The following is an 8577-nucleotide window of genomic DNA, read 5'->3' on the forward strand; positions in this document are numbered from 1 at the left end:
TGCCTAGAGAGATTAGATGTTAAAGGCAGAAACAAATGATAAGAAAAAAGGACAGTGCATAGACCCAATGGCACATCCTACTGGGAAGTTCATCATCCTTGTGGCAGCCCCTCTCCATCCTCTCTCCGTTTTCTTTGGAAATAAACATTGTACTGACTTGTACAATGATTCTGGAATGTGGGTGCATGCTCAGAATCACGGTTTCCTGGAGGATGAGCTGATCACAAGAGGCACTGGAATTCCACATCACCAAATGGCTGAACTGGAAGCAGAGGGAGAGGAGCCCCAGCTCTCTGGCTTCAGAAATGACCTCCGCTGAGTGTGGACATATGTAGATGTAGATGGTAAGAGTATCTCCTTAGCCCATCCCTGGAAGAAATAGGCAATTAGCATATATATTCACCTAGGGTTTTAATCAGCAATAAATATAGAGCACTAAGTACACACAGAACTTAAGGAAACATATGGGAAGATTAAAATATACTTTGTGGGCTGTAGGTGGAAGTGTATCAATGAGAAGACTAGCACTGCTTCCCTGAAAGCAAGTTGTTGCTTTCCACTATCCAGTGCAAATAGTGGAGTTGCACTGGACATGCCACCATTCTCTCATTCCCACAATGCATAGGGAGCAACCATTGCAAGAGTAAAAGCAAGGATCAAAAACCTTGCCACTTTCACCACACACCTCTCCCTTTCTGGGACCACTCTGCAGTTTGGGCAGAAAAGAGGGTCCCAGTGCACAAACTCAGTAGCCACAACTTCCCTGCCTGGGACAAGGACCCCAGCCACACCCATCACAGCTGCTAAATCTTCCCCCACCATCAACCCCATAACATGTATAGGTCAGATTGGATACCCTTCCTTTCCACACCTCAGATATGCAGGTGATGAAAATCTACCTGGGATACTATCTGTGAATTTCACCAGACTTAGAGCTAGCTCTGTTGTGATGACGGTAATCAAAGCTCATACTTCTGGGGATAAGATGATCACCGTGGTAATCAGGAAGGAAGCCATGGGTCAGAAGGACCTGACATCTGGCACAGCACAACGGAGCGGGGCTGCTCTGCCTTTCTCAGAAGCAGCCAGCATTAGCTGTTCTCACAAGTCAGGAGCAGGATATTGCCCTAGATGGAGCAAGAGTCTGATGAGATATGGCAGTTCCTATGTTCATAAACCTCGCGCAGTTTAGTAGTTTTAGTATGTTAATGTCAATAAAGCAAGTTTGTTCATGCACGGACCAAGCAAGGTTATTTTCTCTTTCTAGAACTGGGTGATCTGCACTTTCTTAAGCCCCCCCCGCCCCGAGCCAGGCTCCTTACTCTGCCCCTCTGTGTATAACAGCCCCCTGATGCCTACTGAGCTCTCCTTGTTCTGGGTTGGGTGTGTGGATCACTTCAAGCTACCCCATCCACAGGAGCAGGTATATTTGCTCATGGCCAGATCTCTTCCCCCGCTTCCTGCTGTAGTGTGAACACAAAGACAGCAGAGCAAGTGGAGAGCAGAATCCTACAAGACATGCTTTAGGAGGGGGAGGAGATTTCATTATCTGTAGAAAGAGGGGGGGCAGGTTATAGATCTGCCACTCGCTAGCCCTAGATTAGAGTCTAAAATGCAGCAGAGCTTTCTTTAGGAAATGGGGAGATGGCAAATGGGCAGTGATTGGATGATTCAACAGAGGCTTTTACAGCCTCCAAGGTGGTAAATCTTTGTGTTTTATTAGAAGAACTCAGAGACGTGGCTCACATTAGGACTCCACCTGAACCTCATTTGGAAGAAGATGGTGAGGAAGCTGGTTGGTACCTATTCTCTGAGGACATATTACGGGTGAAGTGGAAGGAGAGATCCATGCACCTGTGGTGAGTTCCGTAAGGATGCTTGGGGGAAAGAAATGAAATCCCCAGAAGAGGGATTGGGTGGTTTCAGTGATTGGTAACAAGATGCAGAGCCTTTTCCTCTCGAGCACTGGCTCACATGCAGGTGAGGTTTGTAGCGATTGAACATTGTTGCCATTTGAGAGCTGTTTGGTACCTATTCCAGGCCTGCACCTCCCCCCAGCTCTAACAGTGCATTCAGCGTATCTATATTCATGAACATGCACAAAGACCCCATTATACAATGTGGGCAGCAGCCATCCAAGCTTCCTCATGCAGCCCTGCAAATGTGCCCCAGCCTTGGCCTGGAGGGACCACGTCTATGGAGGACAAGGAAGCTCACTCTCAGTGGGCAGTCAGTCCTAGCCTGTGGCTCCTATACCAAATACAGCCAAACCCAGGGCATGGCTCTCACCTCAGAGCCTGAGCAAGTGAAAAAGGTTCCTTCACAGAGTCTCTTTTATCTGCTTGTGGCTGCCTTGCCCAAGCTGATTGAGATAGCTCAGTGGTTTGAGCATTGGCCTGCTAAACCCAGGGTTGTGAGTTCAATCCTTGAGGGGGCCACTTACGGATCTGGGGCAAAAATTGGTCCTGCTAGTGAAGGCAGGAGGCTGGACTTGATGACCTTTCAAGGTCCCTTCCAGTTCTAGGAGTTTGGTATATCTCCAATTAGCTTCTCAGAATCAGCCCCTGCTCCCTGAAACTGCTTCAGTTCTCTTGTAAGGAATCAGCTGCTTAAGGTTTTTTTTGCTGTGCTAGGTATCTCTGGTTGGCCCATATAGCCAGTTGTCCAGTTATGATGCCACAATTTAAGAAGGATGTTGATTAATTGGAGAGGGTTCAGAGAAGAGCCACGAGAATGACTAAAATATTAGAAAATATTCCTTGTACTGAAAGGCTCAAAGAGCTCAATCTATTTAGCTTAACAAAGAAAAGGTTAACGGGTGACTTGATTACAGTCTGTAAGTGTCTACATGAGGAACCAGTTTTTTAATAATGAGCTCTTCGATCTAGCAGAGAAAGGTCTAACATAAGCCAAGGGCTGGAAGTTGAAACTAGGCAAATTCAGACTGGAAATAAAGTGTAAATTTTGTTAACAGTGAAAGTAATTAACCATTGGAACAGTTTCCCATGGGTCCTGGTGGATTCTCCATCACTGGCAATTTTAAAATCAAGATTGGACATTCTTCTAAAAAAGCTCTGCTCTGGGCATTATTGTGGGGAAGTTCTGTGGCCTGTGTTATACAGGAGGTCAGACCAGATGATCACAATGGTCCTTTCTGGCCCTGGAATCTATGAATAGGGTTTTGATCAACTAAAAGTGCGAGCCCTTAACTCCAAACTAGTTGTGTTCTGTAAAGGGGATGGGAGGTTCATTATTCCAGGGGCTGTTGGAAAGATGAATCACATTTTTCAGGAGAGGAGGGTGCAGGGGAGATTGAAGGATTGGTTTCATTTTCCAAAAGGGGAAAAGGACGGGGGGGGGGGTAGGAGGGGGAGGGTTGTGTGGGTTCTGCTTGCAGTTTGTGGGGAGGAAGTATCTTTTATCTATTTAAATAGCACAGGTGCCTGGAGTAGCCAGTTGAATTGGCCCTACATCTTTCCATACCATTCATACCTTTCCCCTGATACCTTTCACCATGCATTCAACTCCTTGTCTAGAACAGCAAGCACAAACCACTCTAAAGTTGGAAACTGGCTGGGGAAGGTGGGGGGGAGACCAAAGGTACAAGCCGGGGCCCAGTTCTGCCCTCAGTTACTCAGGTGCCACTCTGATTGCCGTCAACAGGAGCTGCACCCATGTAAATTAGGAGAGTTAAGTCCCTGAATGTGTGTGACTGACTGGCACAGTGCCAACAATTACAGTTCGGAGGGAGAGAGAAGGAGCCTTGTGAAACTTGTACCAATAGGCTGATGCCTCTTTAAGGGGACTCCAGCGGGTCCCCCTTTTCCCTCCTCATCTAGCTGCATGATGTCACTTTCCCACATCGCCTCAAGTATGCAAGTTTGTCCATATAAGGCAGTCAGGCTTTCACCTTTCCCTGTCCCAGCTCCCTACTGCAGGGGGGTGGGCTGGCCTAGCGGGAGCCAGCCTTACCTTAGATGGCTATGAAAACCTCTGGCCTCTTTGCACTGCATTTTGAAGTTAGCTGCAGCCCCCCAGGCAGCAGTGGGTGGCAGCAAGCGGCTCTGCACATTCCTCCTTAGTGTGTAACGGGAAGGAAAACCCAGAGCCTGGCAGGGAGCAGCCATTCCTGGAATGCATCTCCTTGCAGCCCTGCCTGCTTTGGCTTAAAGGGGAACAGACACCCTTTCTTTGCTCTGGGTTTTCAAATCCCATCTGTCGGCAATGATAGCCTTAGGTGGTGTGGGAACTGTCCTCCCATCTCTGTGTTTGTACAGCACCTAGCACAAAGGGGTTCTGGTCCAGCCATACAGATAATCAATAATAATGCCCATTTTTATAGATAGGGTAAAGTGAGACCTGGAGGATCAAATCCAAACCTGGAGTCAGTGGCAGTGATACGACTGGAGGATTTGCAGTCGTACCCAACTTACATCAGCTCCGAATTTGACCCCAATGGCCCAGTTAATCATTTTCCTGTGGCCCTTTTACCTCAGCTAGGCAGCTGTGAAAGGGTACAGAGCAGATAGGCCTCCCCACAGGCAGTATTCCCCCCACAGGAAACTCCTGTGAGCAGGTGCTGAGCTAGCTCAGCCAGCAGGAGCCCCAGAGCAGGCTGGGCCAGGCAGAGGTGGGGTGTGGGCAGACTAGATAACGCAGGGAGTGATTGGAGAGGATCTGTGCCCTGCTATTCTGCATCCCTGCAAAGGTCCGCAGGAAACAGTACAGAGGGCTGCAAGTTAGCACGCTTCCTTCCCCCGCTCACAGACCTTCTCAAACCTTGCTTTGGGGGGGCCACACTTTTTAACCTCTCTGGACCATGTGTCATTTTATCCATTCCTACAGGCAAGGCCCATGTACTCCGTGGCAAACTGGACCTAACTTCTCCCACACTCTTGCTCGGCAGGCTGAGGACCCTGTGACGATTCCATTTAGATTTACAATGGATGTAAAAAATAAAGTCAGTGCAGTAGCCCCATGTTACTTTTTATATTAAATTCAATTTATTTTATGCTGCCCCCACGTTTTCCAGTATGTCTCAGATTCCTGTATCATCAAGACATAAGTGAGTCATAAATGGTGTCAGGGGAAACTAAAGGTTTTAACAGCTGGGTAGGGGGCAGCTCTGAATTACGGACTCTGGCCATACACCTCTTCCCCTGACAAGCCCCCCTGGGCCAGGCTGCGGGGAGAGCTCCAGCAGCTGTACCACAGGCGGGAAGTCCCCTTAAGAATTTCCTGGGGCCCATTTCCAGACCCTTTAAAGCCTCTTTATGCTGCTCCTTGGTGGAACTGCAAATTGGTCTCGTCAGCTGGATGTTACTGTTAAAACAATTGTTAATAAGTGAACTGCCATCACTAGCACTATATTAAAAGGTAACAGTTTTCAGCGAGATGAACAAGGCAGGTAGCACCACTAAGAGCCAATGTGTTGGGCTCTCCGCGGAGCCTGGAAGATGGTGTGCATCGGTTATGCTTGGTTCTTGTTTGTAAGGCTTCACAATCCTTATATTATGTAACCCACACACCTCCTGGGTCGGGTGTTCTGTCCCTGGCAGTGGCACTGAGACCACTTAGAGAGAGAGAGATTAATGAGTCTGCTCTGCAGCCTTAGCTAAGGGCCAGTGTATATGGCCATAGACTCAGGATCACAGTTCTGAAGCAAGGCCTGAAGCCTCAGCAAATGCCACAGCTGCAGAATTGCAGAACACTCAGGGCTTTCCCCTACGTTGTTTTCTTCATGTGTGGCAGGACTCTGAGAGCAATAAACTCCCAACAGCCACCAAAGAGCCTAACTATTACAAGTTTATTCATGTGTGGCGTGGTTTCTGGATGGTCTTCAGTTTCCCCTTTCCCTCTTTAACTTAAGCCAGTGTCACTGCATACGTCCAGCATGGCTTCCTGCTGGGGACCAGAGTAGCGTGGGGAACTCTGCCCTTAGGCAACAAGCAGGCATAGCAATGGCTGGGTACCACCGCTTCTACTGACAGGTGCTTGCTGTAAATCCTGAAGGCAGCACATGCAGCTGCAGCGATTGAGCCAAGGCAGCTGGAGTGAGATTTCATGACTGTGAGGTACCGAGCGCTCACCTTTTCTGTTGCATCACCTCTCCAATTTGCACAGACCATGGTCTGTGTTTCCTTACTCATACCCCCTCTACTTTAGTACTTTCAAACCAGCTTTTATTGTAGCATCAGAGGAAGCACAAAAAAGCAGCTAAACATTGTACAGAAAACTTGACAGAGGCAAGACACACAATGGAGCAAAGAGATGATGCTCGTGGTTTGAAACCTGCCAACCTCCCACATTGCCTGCAAAATCACAGGTATGTAGCACATGACCAGGGCAAGGAAAATCCCTCCCACAGGACAGGTTTGTAAGGGATCAAACTGCTGTCTGGCTGCCCCCTGCCATGCTGGGGCAAACATGCAGTTCTAGTGATAAATCTGACTCAGGGGTGTTTTTGTTGGGGTTTTTTTTTTGCCACATTTCCCCCTCTGCTTACAGAAGCTATCTGTGTTTTCAGCCAGGGTTTATTCACTTGTAGCTCATCTTCTGATGTAAATGATGTCACCATGCTGCATGTGTCACACCACAAACATTGTTTGGCTGTGGATGGTGCTGCCACAGGCACAGCGTTCTGACTGCCCACTGCAGGCTCAGACAGAAGAGTGGGCGGTAAGGTTGTTGAGGCAGAGACGCTTTGTTCTGTGAATGTACAGCATCTAGCACAGTCACTGGTCCATAACTGAGCTCCTAAGCGTTGCCACAGGACAAACAAGAAGAAGAATGAGCTGGGCAGGGGAATGTGTATCTGAACACAAAATAATAGCAGGGGAACACACACAAAATTACCAGCCAATGGCTTTTTAAATACAGTATTGTTTGCACAGGGAATCCAGAGTTGACCCCCTCTGTCACTCAGGTTATCTGCCACCCAGATTAAGAGAGAGATCCCTACCAACAGGGCCGGCTTTAGGAAGTGCGGGGCCCGATTCAAATAGTTTCGATGGGGCCCCGGCAGGGATGACTCACCCGGCGGCACTCCAAGTCTTCGCTCCCGGTCTTCTGCGGCACTGAAGGACCCGCTGCCAAAATGCCGCCGAAGACCCGAAGTGCCGTCGGGTGAGGAAAAATTAAAAAGGCACCTAAGTTAGGCGCTCTTCTTTAGGGCGCGGGGCCCTCTTAGGCGCGGACGCAGGGCCCGATTTGGGGGAATCGGCCTAAAGCCGGCCCTGCCTACCAAAGGTGAACTCCCAATACAGGAGCCAAAAGAGAGAGTTCGGAGACAGCTCCCTGCCTCCGGGGAGGAGAGAGAGGGGGAGAATACCTTGTCCGGGGCCAGGTGCATGTGAAGGAGTTGGGCCTGTGTGTGGCGCCTAGGCAGTGAGCAGCTGCCAAGTGACATTTGATCCCCTCCCATGAATTAGTGTGAGAACTGAGGGTGATTGAGGGGCAGATTGCACAGCCCCAAAACCACCAGTTCTAATAGATTGAGCCCTGGTCTACAGTACAGAATCCCCTGAGTGAGGCAGTTCCGCCAACCGAACTCCCGGTGTAGACAGCACTATGGCATGGTGCGTGGAGGTGGAGTATGGACAAGCCTTGAGAAGGATTGATGGGTCTGGGCTCCGTTAACTCTACATCAATGAGGCAGACTTAATGGAGCATGGATGATCTGAAGCTGCCCCATGAGTTTCGTTCTGCTTCAGCGGGTGAGTCTGAGTTTGGAGCCAGACCCGATTTATATACCTTGGCACCCTCCATTGCAGTTGTGTCCCCACATGAAAACATTGCATTGTGAGCTGATGACACCATTCCCTCCTGGCTGCACAGCAACGCAGCTTCAGTATGTGGAGACAGAGGTGGGTCAGGCTGTAGGGTGTGCAAGACCAACCTCATGGGGGGACAGAGCCAAAATCCAAAAGCTAGCCCATGCTCACCTGTTCTATGTGCCCTCACAGCTGATCTATTGCTGGGTAGGGTGGCCTGATATCACAAGGGGCAGAAACATGATTAATCCCCTGGGTAACAAGTAAAAATCAAATCTTTTCAAGGGAGATAATGTCCTGTTTGTCCAATGAGTTTGGGGGTGGGCTGCTTGGGTTTAGTCTGAGACAGGTGGGTCTGTTTGTTCTCAGCTTTCTGTGACCTGTCTGTCTGCTGGCCTGGCCTTCACTGATTGTCTGTACATCTCACAGCTGCTGGTTGGATGTCACTGTGACAAATGTCACCACTGAAATAAACAGTTTGTGCTAAGAAAGTGTGGAGATGGGGGTGACTGTGAGGCCCATCTGATAGTCAGAACTAGGAGGAAAGCATCTCACAGCATTTTGAATATTGACCCCTATTCTGACATTGGCTGCATAACAACAGAAAATAGCATCCTCCTTTACATTAGCAAAAGGATTTTATGCAACTTATGTCCAGATAAACATACTGCAGAAATATGGCTGTGAGTTCTGTAATTCCTCCATCTCCGCTATTACTGTACTTTATGTCTAGACAGCAGCTAGGAGCGTGCGTCCCAGCATGGATAGACAGACACACGAACTCTGCTCCAGCTAGCGAACTAAA

General features: G+C 48.9%; 1 long non-coding RNA gene across 1 annotated transcript; it reads left to right on the forward strand.

Moving 5' to 3' along the window:
• Nucleotides 1-215: 215 nt before the first annotated feature.
• Nucleotides 216-4977, forward strand: LOC123368825. Its single transcript, XR_006578909.1, has 3 exons — nt 216-344; nt 1724-1859; nt 4846-4977. It is a non-coding gene; the product is annotated as an uncharacterized LOC123368825 (long non-coding RNA).
• Nucleotides 4978-8577: the final 3600 nt, after the last annotated feature.

The sequence above is a fragment of the Mauremys mutica genome, chromosome 4 (assembly GCF_020497125.1).
Source record: "Mauremys mutica isolate MM-2020 ecotype Southern chromosome 4, ASM2049712v1, whole genome shotgun sequence".
Taxonomy (NCBI): Eukaryota; Metazoa; Chordata; order Testudines; family Geoemydidae; genus Mauremys; species Mauremys mutica.